Genomic DNA, 16,600 nt, shown 5'->3' with positions numbered 1-16,600 from the left:
TTTCAGACAAATTTCCGATGTATTTCACACTAATATCAAGACTTACACCAGAAAAAAATGTGTTCTCTCTTAGGTATCACTCTTGAAACTTGCAAAAAATTCATTTTCTTACCAATACAAAGCTTGTCATCATTACAAGTAGCATTTTCTACCCAAACAAGTGGTTTTCATCCCCAATAGAAATCGTTTTCTCTACAAATGTTCACCTGCAGCAACATATGAAACACTCTTATTGGAATACCTCTTTCCCTCTTCAAAATAAGGACATTTCCAACAGAAATATCGATTTCTGACAAATTTTAGAAGAATGGCACACAAATATCAGTACCTATCCCAGAAATAAAAAGTTCTCTCCTAAGAATCATTCTTTATCCTTGCAAAAACATGGTTTTCTCACCAAAGTTATGCTTTTTATCCCTTTAAAATAGCGCTGTTTCCCAGAAATACTGGTTTTCATCCCCAGAAGAAGACATTCTCTCTACAAAATGAAGCTTTGTAGCAAAATAGGACACACTGCTTCCAGAATACCTTTTCTCTTCTACCAATTGAGGACATTACTAACAGAAACACCTTTTCTCCTCTACAAAATAAGGACATTTCCAACAGATATATCCTTTTCTGACAGATTTTAGAAAAATTTCACAGGAATATCAATACTTATACCAGAAATAAAAAGGTCTCTCTTAGGTATCACTCTTTACTCTTGCAAAAATATGCTTTTCTTACCAAAATAATGTTTTTCATCTCTACAAACAGCATTTTCTAGACATAAAGGTGGTTTTCATCAGCAAAAGAAATCGATTTCTCTTCAAAATTAGCGTTTGTAGCCAAATATGACACATTGTTTCCAGAATAACTCTTTTCATCTAAAAAAGAATGACATTTCCAACAGAAATATCCATTTGTGACAGATTTTAGAAGTAGGTCACATGAATATCAATACTTATCCCAGAAATGAAAAGTACGCTCTTAGGTATCACTCTTCATCCTTGCAAAACTATGGTTTTCTTCCCAAACTAATGCTTTTCATCCCTACAAATAGCAATTTCTCCCTAAATTACTGGTTTTCATCCCCAAAAGAAGACACATTCTCTTTAAAATGATGCTTTGTAACAAATGATGACTCACTGATTCCAGAATATCTGTCTTCCCCTACAAAATAATGACATTAACATAAGAGTTATCCATTTCAGACAAATTTATGATGTATTTCACACTAATATCAAGACTTACACAAGAAAAAATGTGTTCTCTCTTAGGTATCACTCTTGAATCTTGCAAAAAATTCATTTTCTTACCAATACAAAGCTTGTCATCATTACAAGTAGCATTTTCTACCCAAAAAAGTGGTTTTCATCCCCAATAGAAATCGTTTTCTCTACAAATGGTCCCCTGTAGCAACATATGAAACACTCTTATTGGAATACCTCTTTCCCTCTTCAAAATAAGGCCATTTCCAACAGAAATATCGATTTCTGAAAAATTTTAGAAGAATGGCACACAAATATCAGTACCTATCCCAGAAATAAAAAGTTCTCTCCTAAGAATCATTCTTTATCCTTGTAAAAGAATTGTTTTCTCACCTAAATTTTGCTTTTTATCCCTTTACAATAGCGTCGTTTCCCAGAAATACTGGTTTTCATCCCCAGAAGAAGACATTTTCTCTACAAAATGAAGCTTTGTAGCAAAATAGGACACATTGCTTCCAGAATACCTTTTCTCTTCTACAAATTGAGGACATTACTAACAGAAACACCTTTTCTCCTCTACAAAATAAGGACATTTCCAACAGATATATCCTTTTCTGACAGATTTTAGAAAAATTTCACAGGAATATCAATACTTATACCAGAAATAAAAAGGTCTCTCTTAGGTATCACTCTTTACCCTTGCAAAAATATGCTTTTCTTACTCAAATAATGTTTTTCATCTCTACAAACGGCATTTTCTAGACATAAAGGTGGTTTTCATCAGCAAAAGAAATCGATTTCTCTTCAAAATTAGCGTTTGTAGCCAAATATGACACATTGTTTCCAGAATAACTCTTTTCATCTAAAAAAGAATGACATTTCCAACAGAAATATCCATTTCTGACAGATTTTAGAAGTAGGTCACATGAATATCAATACTTATCCCTGAAATGAAAAGTACACTCTTAGGTATCACTCTTCATCCTTGCAAAACTATGGTTTTCTTCCCAAACTAATGCTTTTCATCCCTACAAATAGCAATTTCTCCTTAAATTACAGGTTTTCATCCCCAAAAGAAGACACATTCTCTTTAAAATGATGCTTTGTAACAAATGATGACTCACTGATTCCAGAATATCTCTCTTCCCCTATAAAATAATGACATTAGCATAAGAATTATCCATTTCAGACAAATTTCTGATGTATTTCACACTAATATCAAGACTTACACCAGAAAAAAATGTGCTCGCTCTTAGGTATCACTCTCCAATCCTGCAAAAAATTCATTTTCTTACCAATACAAAGCTTGCCATCATTACAAGTAGCATTTTCTACCCAAACAAGTGGTTTTCATCCCCAATAGAAATCGTTTTCTCTACAAATGGTCCCCTGCAGCAACATATGAAACACCCTTATTGGAAACACCTTTTCTCCTCTGCAAAATAAGGACATTTCCAACAGAAATATCGATTTCTGACAAATTTTAGAAGAATGGCACACAAATATCAGTACCTATCCCAGAAATAAAAAGTTCTCTCCTAAGAATCATTCTTTATCCTTGCAAAAACATGGTTTTCTCACCAAAATTATGCTTTTTATCCCTTTAAAATAGCGCTGTTTCCCAGAAATACTGGTTTTCATCCCCAGAAGAAGACATTTTCTCTACAAAAGGAAGCTTTGTAGCAAAATAGGACACATTGCTTCCAGAATACCTTTTCTCTTCTACAAATTGAGGACATTACTAACAGAAACACCTTTTCTCCTCTACAAAATAATGACATTTCCAACAGATATATCCTTTTCTGACAGATTTTAGAAAAATTTCACAGGAATATCAATACTTATACCAGAAATAAAAAGGTCTCTCTTAGGTATCACTCTTTACCCTTGCAAAAATATGCTTTTCTTACCCAAATAATGTTTTTCATCTCTACAAATAGCATTTTCTGGACATAAAGTTGGTTTTCATCAGCAAAAGAAATCGATTTCTCTTCAAAATTAGCATTTGTAGCCAAATATGACACATTGTTTCCAGAATAACTCTTTTCATCTAAAAAAGAATGACATTTCCAACAGAAATATCCATTTCTGACAGATTTTAGAAGTAGGTCACATGAATATCAATACTTATCCCTGAAATGAAAAGTACACTCTTAGGTATCACTCTTCATCCTTGCAAAACTATGGTTTTCTTCCCAAACTAATGCTTTTCATCCCTACAAATAGCAATTTCTCCCTAAATTACTGGTTTTCATCCCCAAAAGAAGACACATTCTCTTTAAAATGATGCTTTGTAGCAAATTATGACTCACTGATTCTAGAATATCTGTCTTCCCCTACATAATAATGACATTAGCATAAGAATTATCCATTTCAGACAAATTTCCGATGTATTTCACACTAATATCAAGACTTACACCAGAAAAAAATGTGTTCTCTCTTAGGTATCACTCTTGAAACTTGCAAAAAATTCATTTTCTTACCAATACAAAGCTTGTCATCATTACAAGTAGCATTTTCTACCCAAACAAGTGGTTTTCATCCCCAATAGAAATCGTTTTCTCTACAAATGTTCACCTGCAGCAACATATGAAACGCCCTTATTGGAATACCTCTTTCCCTCTTCAAAATAAGGACATTTCCAACAGAAATATCGATTTCTGACAAATTTTAGAAGAATGGCACACAAATATCAGTACCTATCCCAGAAATAAAAAGTTCTCTCCTAAGAATCATTCTTTATCCTTGCAAAAACATGGTTTTCTCACCAAAATTATGCTTTTTATCCCTTTAAAATAGCGCTGTTTCCCAGAAATACTGGTTTTCATCCCCAGAAGAAGACATTTTCTCTACAAAATGAAGCTTTGTAGCAAAATAGGACACACTGCTTCCAGAATACCTTTTCTCTTCTACCAATTGAGGACATTACTAACAGAAACACCTTTTCTCCTCTACAAAATAAGGACATTTCCAACAGATATATCCTTTTCTGACAGATTTTAGAAAAATTTCACAGGAATATCAATACTTATACCAGAAATAAAAAGGTCTCTCTTAGGTATCACTCTTTACTCTTGCAAAAATATGCTTTTCTTACCAAAATAATGTTTTTCATCTCTACAAACAGCATTTTCTAGACATAAAGGTGGTTTTCATCAGCAAAAGAAATCGATTTCTCTTCAAAATTAGCGTTTGTAGCCAAATATGACACATTGTTTCCAGAATAACTCTTTTCATCTAAAAAAGAATGACATTTCCAACAGAAATATCCATTTGTGACAGATTTTAGAAGTAGGTCACATGAATATCAATACTTATCCCAGAAATGAAAAGTACACTCTTAGGTATCACTCTTCATCCTTGCAAAACTATGGTTTTCTTCCCAAACTAATGCTTTTCATCCCTACAAATAGCAATTTCTCCCTAAATTACTGGTTTTCATCCCCAAAAGAAGACACATTCTCTTTAAAATGATGCTTTGTAACAAATGATGACTCACTGATTCCAGAATATCTGTCTTCTCCTACAAAATAATGACATTAACATAAGAATTATCCATTTCTTGCAAATTTCCGATGTATTTCACACTAATATCAAGACTTACACCAGAAAAAAATGTGTTCTCTCTTAGGTATCACTCTTGAATCTTGCAAAAAATTCATTTTCTTACCAATACAAAGCTTGTCATCATTACAAGTAGCATTTTCTACCCAAAAAAGTGGTTTTCATCCCCAATAGAAATCGTTTTCTCTACAAATGGTCCCCTGTAGCAACATATGAAACACTGTTATTGGAATACCTCTTTCCCTCTTCAAAATAAGGCCATTTCCAACAGAAATATCGATTTCTGACAAATTTTAGAAGAATGGCACACAAATATCAGTACCTATCCCAGAAATAAAAAGTTCTCTCCTAATAATCATTCTTTATCCTTGCAAAAACATGGTTTTCTCACCAAAATTATGCTTTTTATCCCTTTAAAATAGCGTTGTCTCCCAGAAATACTGGTTTTCATCCCCAGAAGAAGACATTTTCTCTACAAAATGAAGCTTTGTAGCAAAATAGGACACATTGCTTCCAGAATACCTTTTCTCTTCTACAAATTGAGGACATTACTAACAGAAACACCTTTTCTCCTCTACAAAATAAGGGCATTTCCAACAGATATATCCTTTTCTGACATATTTTAGAAAAATTTCACAGGAATATCAATACTTATACCAGAAATAAAAAGGTCTCTATTAGGTATCACTCTTTACCCTTGCAAAAATATGCTTTTCTTACCAAAATAATGTTTTTCATCTCTACAAACAGCATTTTCTAGACATAAAGGTGGTTTTCATCACCAAAAGAAATCGATTTCTCTTCAAAATTAGCGTTTGTAGCCAAATATGACACATTGTTTCCAGAATAACTCTTTTCATCTATAAAAGAATGACATTTCCAACAGAAATATCCATTTCTGTCAGATTTTAGAAGTAGGTCACGTGAATATCAATACTTATCCCAGAAATGAAAAGTACACTCTTAGGTATCACTCTTCATCCTTGCAAAACTATGGTTTTCTTCCCAAACTAATGCTTTTCATCCCTACAAATAGCAATTTCTCCCTAAATTACTGGTTTTCATCCCCAAAAGAAGACACATTCTCTTTAAAATGATGCTTTGTAACAAATGATGACTCACTGATTCCAGAATATCTGTCTTCTCCTACAAAATAATGACATTAACATAAGAATTATCCATTTCTTGCAAATTTCCGATGTATTTCACACTAATATCAAGACTTACACCAGAAAAAAATGTGTTCTCTCTTAGGTATCACTCTTGAATCTTGCAAAAAATTCATTTTCTTACCAATACAAAGCTTGTCATCATTACAAGTAGCATTTTCTACCCAAAAAAGTGGTTTTCATCCCCAATAGAAATCGTTTTCTCTACAAATGGTCCCCTGTAGCAACATATGAAACACTGTTATTGGAATACCTCTTTCCCTCTTCAAAATAAGGCCATTTCCAACAGAAATATCGATTTCTGACAAATTTTAGAAGAATGGCACACAAATATCAGTACCTATCCCAGAAATAAAAAGTTCTCTCCTAATAATCATTCTTTATCCTTGCAAAAACATGGTTTTCTCACCAAAATTATGCTTTTTATCCCTTTAAAATAGCGTTGTCTCCCAGAAATACTGGTTTTCATCCCCAGAAGAAGACATTTTCTCTACAAAATGAAGCTTTGTAGCAAAATAGGACACACTGCTTCCAGAATACCTTTTCTCTTCTACCAATTGAGGACATTACTAACAGAAACACCTTTTCTCCTCTACAAAATAAGGACATTTCCAACAGATATATCCTTTTCTGACAGATTTTAGAAAAATTTCACAGGAATATCAATACTTATACCAGAAATAAAAAGGTCTCTATTAGGTATCACTCTTTACCCTTGCAAAAATATGCTTTTCTTACCAAAATAATGTTTTTCATCTCTACAAACAGCATTTTCTAGACATAAAGGTGGTTTTCATCACCAAAAGAAATCGATTTCTCTTCAAAATTAGCGTTTGTAGCCAAATATGACACATTGTTTCCAGAATAACTCTTTTCATCTATAAAAGAATGACATTTCCAACAGAAATATCCATTTCTGTCAGATTTTAGAAGTAGGTCACGTGAATATCAATACTTACCCCAGAAATGAAAAGTACACTCTTAGGTATCACTCTTCATCCTTGCAAAACTATGGTTTTCTTCCCAAACTAATGCTTTTCATCCCTACAAATAGCAATTTCTCCCTAAATTACTGGTTTTCATCCCCAAAAGAAGACACATTCTCTTTAAAATGATGCTTTGTAACAAATGATGACTCACTGATTCCAGAATATCTGTCTTCTCCTACAAAATAATGACATTAACATAAGAATTATCCATTTCTTGCAAATTTCCGATGTATTTCACACTAATATCAAGACTTACACCAGAAAAAAATGTGTTCTCTCTTAGGTATCACTCTTGAATCTTGCAAAAAATTCATTTTCTTACCAATACAAAGCTTGTCATCATTACAAGTAGCATTTTCTACCCAAAAAAGTGGTTTTCATCCCCAATAGAAATCGTTTTCTCTACAAATGGTCCCCTGTAGCAACATATGAAACACTGTTATTGGAATACCTCTTTCCCTCTTCAAAATAAGGCCATTTCCAACAGAAATATCGATTTCTGACAAATTTTAGAAGAATGGCACACAAATATCAGTACCTATCCCAGAAATAAAAAGTTCTCTCCTAATAATCATTCTTTATCCTTGCAAAAACATGGTTTTCTCACCAAAATTATGCTTTTTATCCCTTTAAAATAGCGTTGTCTCCCAGAAATACTGGTTTTCATCCCCAGAAGAAGACATTTTCTCTACAAAATGAAGCTTTGTAGCAAAATAGGACACATTGCTTCCAGAATACCTTTTCTCTTCTACAAATTGAGGACATTACTAACAGAAACACCTTTTCTCCTCTACAAAATAAGGGCATTTCCAACAGATATATCCTTTTCTGACATATTTTAGAAAAATTTCACAGGAATATCAATACTTATACCAGAAATAAAAAGGTCTCTATTAGGTATCACTCTTTACCCTTGCAAAAATATGCTTTTCTTACCAAAATAATGTTTTTCATCTCTACAAACAGCATTTTCTAGACATAAAGGTGGTTTTCATCACCAAAAGAAATCGATTTCTCTTCAAAATTAGCGTTTGTAGCCAAATATGACACATTGTTTCCAGAATAACTCTTTTCATCTATAAAAGAATGACATTTCCAACAGAAATATCCATTTCTGTCAGATTTTAGAAGTAGGTCACGTGAATATCAATACTTATCCCAGAAATGAAAAGTACACTCTTAGGTATCACTCTTCATCCTTGCAAAACTATGGTTTTCTTCCCAAACTAATGCTTTTCATCCCTACAAATAGCAATTTCTCCCTAAATTACTGGTTTTCATCCCCAAAAGAAGACACATTCTCTTTAAAATGATGCTTTGTAACAAATGATGACTCACTGATTCCAGAATATCTGTCTTCTCCTACAAAATAATGACATTAACATAAGAATTATCCATTTCTTGCAAATTTCCGATGTATTTCACACTAATATCAAGACTTACACCAGAAAAAAATGTGTTCTCTCTTAGGTATCACTCTTGAATCTTGCAAAAAATTCATTTTCTTACCAATACAAAGCTTGTCATCATTACAAGTAGCATTTTCTACCCAAAAAAGTGGTTTTCATCCCCAATAGAAATCGTTTTCTCTACAAATGGTCCCCTGTAGCAACATATGAAACACTGTTATTGGAATACCTCTTTCCCTCTTCAAAATAAGGCCATTTCCAACAGAAATATCGATTTCTGACAAATTTTAGAAGAATGGCACACAAATATCAGTACCTATCCCAGAAATAAAAAGTTCTCTCCTAATAATCATTCTTTATCCTTGCAAAAACATGGTTTTCTCACCAAAATTATGCTTTTTATCCCTTTAAAATAGCGTTGTCTCCCAGAAATACTGGTTTTCATCCCCAGAAGAAGACATTTTCTCTACAAAATGAAGCTTTGTAGCAAAATAGGACACATTGCTTCCAGAATACCTTTTCTCTTCTACAAATTGAGGACATTACTAACAGAAACACCTTTTCTCCTCTACAAAATAAGGGCATTTCCAACAGATATATCCTTTTCTGACATATTTTAGAAAAATTTCACAGGAATATCAATACTTATACCAGAAATAAAAAGGTCTCTATTAGGTATCACTCTTTACCCTTGCAAAAATATGCTTTTCTTACCAAAATAATGTTTTTCATCTCTACAAACAGCATTTTCTAGACATAAAGGTGGTTTTCATCACCAAAAGCAATCGATTTCTCTTCAAAATTAGCGTTTGTAGCCAAATATGACACATTGTTTCCAGAATAACTCTTTTCATCTATAAAAGAATGACATTTCCAACAGAAATATCCATTTCTGTCAGATTTTAGAAGTAGGTCACGTGAATATCAATACTTATCCCAGAAATGAAAAGTACACTCTTAGGTATCACTCTTCATCCTTGCAAAACTATGGTTTTCTTCCCAAACTAATGCTTTTCATCCCTACAAATAGCAATTTCTCCCTAAATTACTGGTTTTCATCCCCAAAAGAAGACACATTCTCTTTAAAATGATGCTTTGTAACAAATGATGACTCACTGATTCCAGAATATCTGTCTTCTCCTACAAAATAATGACATTAACATAAGAATTATCCATTTCTTGCAAATTTCCGATGTATTTCACACTAATATCAAGACTTACACCAGAAAAAAATGTGTTCTCTCTTAGGTATCACTCTTGAATCTTGCAAAAAATTCATTTTCTTACCAATACAAAGCTTGTCATCATTACAAGTAGCATTTTCTACCCAAAAAAGTGGTTTTCATCCCCAATAGAAATCGTTTTCTCTACAAATGGTCCCCTGTAGCAACATATGAAACACTGTTATTGGAATACCTCTTTCCCTCTTCAAAATAAGGCCATTTCCAACAGAAATATCGATTTCTGACAAATTTTAGAAGAATGGCACACAAATATCAGTACCTATCCCAGAAATAAAAAGTTCTCTCCTAATAATCATTCTTTATCCTTGCAAAAACATGGTTTTCTCACCAAAATTATGCTTTTTATCCCTTTAAAATAGCGTTGTCTCCCAGAAATACTGGTTTTCATCCCCAGAAGAAGACATTTTCTCTACAAAATGAAGCTTTGTAGCAAAATAGGACACATTGCTTCCAGAATACCTTTTCTCTTCTACAAATTGAGGACATTACTAACAGAAACACCTTTTCTCCTCTACAAAATAAGGGCATTTCCAACAGATATATCCTTTTCTGACATATTTTAGAAAAATTTCACAGGAATATCAATACTTATACCAGAAATAAAAAGGTCTCTATTAGGTATCACTCTTTACCCTTGCAAAAATATGCTTTTCTTACCAAAATAATGTTTTTCATCTCTACAAACAGCATTTTCTAGACATAAAGGTGGTTTTCATCACCAAAAGAAATCGATTTCTCTTCAAAATTAGCGTTTGTAGCCAAATATGACACATTGTTTCCAGAATAACTCTTTTCATCTATAAAAGAATGACATTTCCAACAGAAATATCCATTTCTGTCAGATTTTAGAAGTAGGTCACGTGAATATCAATACTTATCCCAGAAATGAAAAGTACACTCTTAGGTATCACTCTTCATCCTTGCAAAACTATGGTTTTCTTCCCAAACTAATGCTTTTCATCCCTACAAATAGCAATTTCTCCCTAAATTACTGGTTTTCATCCCCAAAAGAAGACACATTCTCTTTAAAATGATGCTTTGTAACAAATGATGACTCACTGATTCCAGAATATCTGTCTTCTCCTACAAAATAATGACATTAACATAAGAATTATCCATTTCTTGCAAATTTCCGATGTATTTCACACTAATATCAAGACTTACACCAGAAAAAAATGTGTTCTCTCTTAGGTATCACTCTTGAATCTTGCAAAAAATTCATTTTCTTACCAATACAAAGCTTGTCATCATTACAAGTAGCATTTTCTACCCAAAAAAGTGGTTTTCATCCCCAATAGAAATCGTTTTCTCTACAAATGGTCCCCTGTAGCAACATATGAAACACTGTTATTGGAATACCTCTTTCCCTCTTCAAAATAAGGCCATTTCCAACAGAAATATCGATTTCTGACAAATTTTAGAAGAATGGCACACAAATATCAGTACCTATCCCAGAAATAAAAAGTTCTCTCCTAATAATCATTCTTTATCCTTGCAAAAACATGGTTTTCTCACCAAAATTATGCTTTTTATCCCTTTAAAATAGCGTTGTCTCCCAGAAATACTGGTTTTCATCCCCAGAAGAAGACATTTTCTCTACAAAATGAAGCTTTGTAGCAAAATAGGACACATTGCTTCCAGAATACCTTTTCTCTTCTACAAATTGAGGACATTACTAACAGAAACACCTTTTCTCCTCTACAAAATAAGGGCATTTCCAACAGATATATCCTTTTCTGACATATTTTAGAAAAATTTCACAGGAATATCAATACTTATACCAGAAATAAAAAGGTCTCTATTAGGTATCACTCTTTACCCTTGCAAAAATATGCTTTTCTTACCAAAATAATGTTTTTCATCTCTACAAACAGCATTTTCTAGACATAAAGGTGGTTTTCATCACCAAAAGAAATCGATTTCTCTTCAAAATTAGCGTTTGTAGCCAAATATGACACATTGTTTCCAGAATAACTCTTTTCATCTATAAAAGAATGACATTTCCAACAGAAATATCCATTTCTGTCAGATTTTAGAAGTAGGTCACGTGAATATCAATACTTATCCCAGAAATGAAAAGTACACTCTTAGGTATCACTCTTCATCCTTGCAAAACTATGGTTTTCTTCCCAAACTAATGCTTTTCATCCCTACAAATAGCAATTTCTCCCTAAATTACTGGTTTTCATCCCCAAAAGAAGACACATTCTCTTTAAAATGATGCTTTGTAACAAATGATGACTCACTGATTCCAGAATATCTGTCTTCTCCTACAAAATAATGACATTAACATAAGAATTATCCATTTCTTGCAAATTTCCGATGTATTTCACACTAATATCAAGACTTACACCAGAAAAAAATGTGTTCTCTCTTAGGTATCACTCTTGAATCTTGCAAAAAATTCATTTTCTTACCAATACAAAGCTTGTCATCATTACAAGTAGCATTTTCTACCCAAAAAAGTGGTTTTCATCCCCAATAGAAATCGTTTTCTCTACAAATGGTCCCCTGTAGCAACATATGAAACACTGTTATTGGAATACCTCTTTCCCTCTTCAAAATAAGGCCATTTCCAACAGAAATATCGATTTCTGACAAATTTTAGAAGAATGGCACACAAATATCAGTACCTATCCCAGAAATAAAAAGTTCTCTCCTAATAATCATTCTTTATCCTTGCAAAAACATGGTTTTCTCACCAAAATTATGCTTTTTATCCCTTTAAAATAGCGTTGTCTCCCAGAAATACTGGTTTTCATCCCCAGAAGAAGACATTTTCTCTACAAAATGAAGCTTTGTAGCAAAATAGGACACATTGCTTCCAGAATACCTTTTCTCTTCTACAAATTGAGGACATTACTAACAGAAACACCTTTTCTCCTCTACAAAATAAGGGCATTTCCAACAGATATATCCTTTTCTGACATATTTTAGAAAAATTTCACAGGAATATCAATACTTATACCAGAAATAAAAAGGTCTCTATTAGGTATCACTCTTTACCCTTGCAAAAATATGCTTTTCTTACCAAAATAATGTTTTTCATCTCTACAAACAGCATTTTCTAGACATAAAGGTGGTTTTCATCACCAAAAGAAATCGATTTCTCTTCAAAATTAGCGTTTGTAGCCAAATATGACACATTGTTTCCAGAATAACTCTTTTCATCTATAAAAGAATGACATTTCCAACAGAAATATCCATTTCTGTCAGATTTTAGAAGTAGGTCACGTGAATATCAATACTTATCCCAGAAATGAAAAGTACACTCTTAGGTATCACTCTTCATCCTTGCAAAACTATGGTTTTCTTCCCAAACTAATGCTTTTCATCCCTACAAATAGCAATTTCTCCCTAAATTACTGGTTTTCATCCCCAAAAGAAGACACATTCTCTTTAAAATGATGCTTTGTAACAAATGATGACTCACTGATTCCAGAATATCTGTCTTCTCCTACAAAATAATGACATTAACATAAGAATTATCCATTTCTTGCAAATTTCCGATGTATTTCACACTAATATCAAGACTTACACCAGAAAAAAATGTGTTCTCTCTTAGGTATCACTCTTGAATCTTGCAAAAAATTCATTTTCTTACCAATACAAAGCTTGTCATCATTACAAGTAGCATTTTCTACCCAAAAAAGTGGTTTTCATCCCCAATAGAAATCGTTTTCTCTACAAATGGTCCCCTGTAGCAACATATGAAACACTGTTATTGGAATACCTCTTTCCCTCTTCAAAATAAGGCCATTTCCAACAGAAATATCGATTTCTGACAAATTTTAGAAGAATGGCACACAAATATCAGTACCTATCCCAGAAATAAAAAGTTCTCTCCTAATAATCATTCTTTATCCTTGCAAAAACATGGTTTTCTCACCAAAATTATGCTTTTTATCCCTTTAAAATAGCGTTGTCTCCCAGAAATACTGGTTTTCATCCCCAGAAGAAGACATTTTCTCTACAAAATGAAGCTTTGTAGCAAAATAGGACACATTGCTTCCAGAATACCTTTTCTCTTCTACAAATTGAGGACATTACTAACAGAAACACCTTTTCTCCTCTACAAAATAAGGGCATTTCCAACAGATATATCCTTTTCTGACATATTTTAGAAAAATTTCACAGGAATATCAATACTTATACCAGAAATAAAAAGGTCTCTCTTAGGTATCACTCTTTACCCTTGCAAAAATATGCTTTTCTTACCAAAATAATGTTTTTCATCTCTACAAACAGCATTTTCTAGACATAAAGGTGGTTTTCATCACCAAAAGAAATCGATTTCTCTTCAAAATTAGCGTTTGTAGCCAAATATGACACATTGTTTCCAGAATAACTCTTTTCATCTATAAAAGAATGACATTTCCAACAGAAATATCCATTTCTGTCAGATTTTAGAAGTAGGTCACGTGAATATCAATACTTATCCCAGAAATGAAAAGTACACTCTTAGGTATCACTCTTCATCCTTGCAAAACTATGGTTTTCTTCCCAAACTAATGCTTTTCATCCCTACAAATAGCAATTTCTCCCTAAATTACTGGTTTTCATCCCCAAAAGAAGACACATTCTCTTTAAAATGATGCTTTGTAACAAATGATGACTCACTGATTCCAGAATATCTGTCTTCTCCTACAAAATAATGACATTAACATAAGAATTATCCATTTCTTGCAAATTTCCGATGTATTTCACACTAATATCAAGACTTACACCAGAAAAAAATGTGTTCTCTCTTAGGTATCACTCTTGAATCTTGCAAAAAATTCATTTTCTTACCAATACAAAGCTTGTCATCATTACAAGTAGCATTTTCTACCCAATAAAGTGGTTTTCATCCCCAATAGAAATCGTTTTCTCTACAAATGGTCCCCTGTAGCAACATATGAAACACTGTTATTGGAATACCTCTTTCCCTCTTCAAAATAAGGACATTTCCAACAGAAATATCGATTTCTGACAAATTTTAGAAGAATGGCACACAAATATCAGTACCTATCCCAGAAATAAAAAGTTCTCTCCTAATAATCATTCTTTATCCTTGCAAAAACATGGTTTTCTCACCAAAATTATGCTTTTTATCCCTTTAAAATAGCGTTGTCTCCCAGAAATACTGGTTTTCATCCCCAGAAGAAGACATTTTCTCTACAAAATGAAGCTTTGTAGCAAAATAGGACACATTGCTTCCAGAATACCTTTTCTCTTCTACAAATTGAGGACATTACTAACAGAAACACCTTTTCTCCTCTACAAAATAAGGGCATTTCCAACAGATATATCCTTTTCTGACATATTTTAGAAAAATTTCACAGGAATATCAATACTTATACCAGAAATAAAAAGGTCTCTATTAGGTATCACTCTTTACCCTTGCAAAAATATGCTTTTCTTACCAAAATAATGTTTTTCATCTCTACAAACAGCATTTTCTAGACATAAAGGTGGTTTTCATCACCAAAAGAAATCGATTTCTCTTCAAAATTAGCGTTTGTAGCCAAATATGACACATTGTTTCCAGAATAACTCTTTTCATCTATAAAAGAATGACATTTCCAACAGAAATATCCATTTCTGTCAGATTTTAGAAGTAGGTCACGTGAATATCAATACTTATCCCAGAAATGAAAAGTACACTCTTAGGTATCACTCTTCATCCTTGCAAAACTATGGTTTTCTTCCCAAACTAATGCTTTTCATCCCTACAAATAGCAATTTCTCCCTAAATTACTGGTTTTCATCCCCAAAAGAAGACACATTCTCTTTAAAATGATGCTTTGTAACAAATGATGACTCACTGATTCCAGAATATCTGTCTTCTCCTACAAAATAATGACATTAACATAAGAATTATCCATTTCTTGCAAATTTCCGATGTATTTCACACTAATATCAAGACTTACACCAGAAAAAAATGTGTTCTCTCTTAGGTATCACTCTTGAATCTTGCAAAAAATTCATTTTCTTACCAATACAAAGCTTGTCATCATTACAAGTAGCATTTTCTACCCAAAAAAGTGGTTTTCATCCCCAATAGAAATCGTTTTCTCTACAAATGGTCCCCTGTAGCAACATATGAAACACTGTTATTGGAATACCTCTTTCCCTCTTCAAAATAAGGCCATTTCCAACAGAAATATCGATTTCTGACAAATTTTAGAAGAATGGCACACAAATATCAGTACCTATCCCAGAAATAAAAAGTTCTCTCCTAATAATCATTCTTTATCCTTGCAAAAACATGGTTTTCTCACCAAAATTATGCTTTTTATCCCTTTAAAATAGCGTTGTCTCCCAGAAATACTGGTTTTCATCCCCAGAAGAAGACATTTTCTCTACAAAATGAAGCTTTGTAGCAAAATAGGACACATTGCTTCCAGAATACCTTTTCTCTTCTACAAATTGAGGACATTACTAACAGAAACACCTTTTCTCCTCTACAAAATAAGGGCATTTCCAACAGATATATCCTTTTCTGACATATTTTAGAAAAATTTCACAGGAATATCAATACTTATACCAGAAATAAAAAGGTCTCTATTAGGTATCACTCTTTACCCTTGCAAAAATATGCTTTTCTTACCAAAATAATGTTTTTCATCTCTACAAACAGCATTTTCTAGACATAAAGGTGGTTTTCATCACCAAAAGAAATCGATTTCTCTTCAAAATTAGCGTTTGTAGCCAAATATGACACATTGTTTCCAGAATAACTCTTTTCATCTATAAAAGAATGACATTTCCAACAGAAATATCCATTTCTGTCAGATTTTAGAAGTAGGTCACGTGAATATCAATACTTATCCCAGAAATGAAAAGTACACTCTTAGGTATCACTCTTCATCCTTGCAAAACTATGGTTTTCTTCCCAAACTAATGCTTTTCATCCCTACAAATAGCAATTTCTCCCTAAATTACTGGTTTTCATCCCCAAAAGAAGACACATTCTCTTTAAAATGATGCTTTGTAACAAATGATGACTCACTGATTCCAGAATATCTGTCTTCTCCTACAAAATAATGACAT

This window comes from Coturnix japonica, chromosome 2 (genome assembly GCF_054131305.1).
Source record: "Coturnix japonica strain WE chromosome 2, WE-NBRP24, whole genome shotgun sequence".
In the NCBI taxonomy this organism is placed as follows: domain Eukaryota; kingdom Metazoa; phylum Chordata; class Aves; order Galliformes; family Phasianidae; genus Coturnix; species Coturnix japonica.
This window is presented reverse-complemented; position numbering follows the sequence as displayed.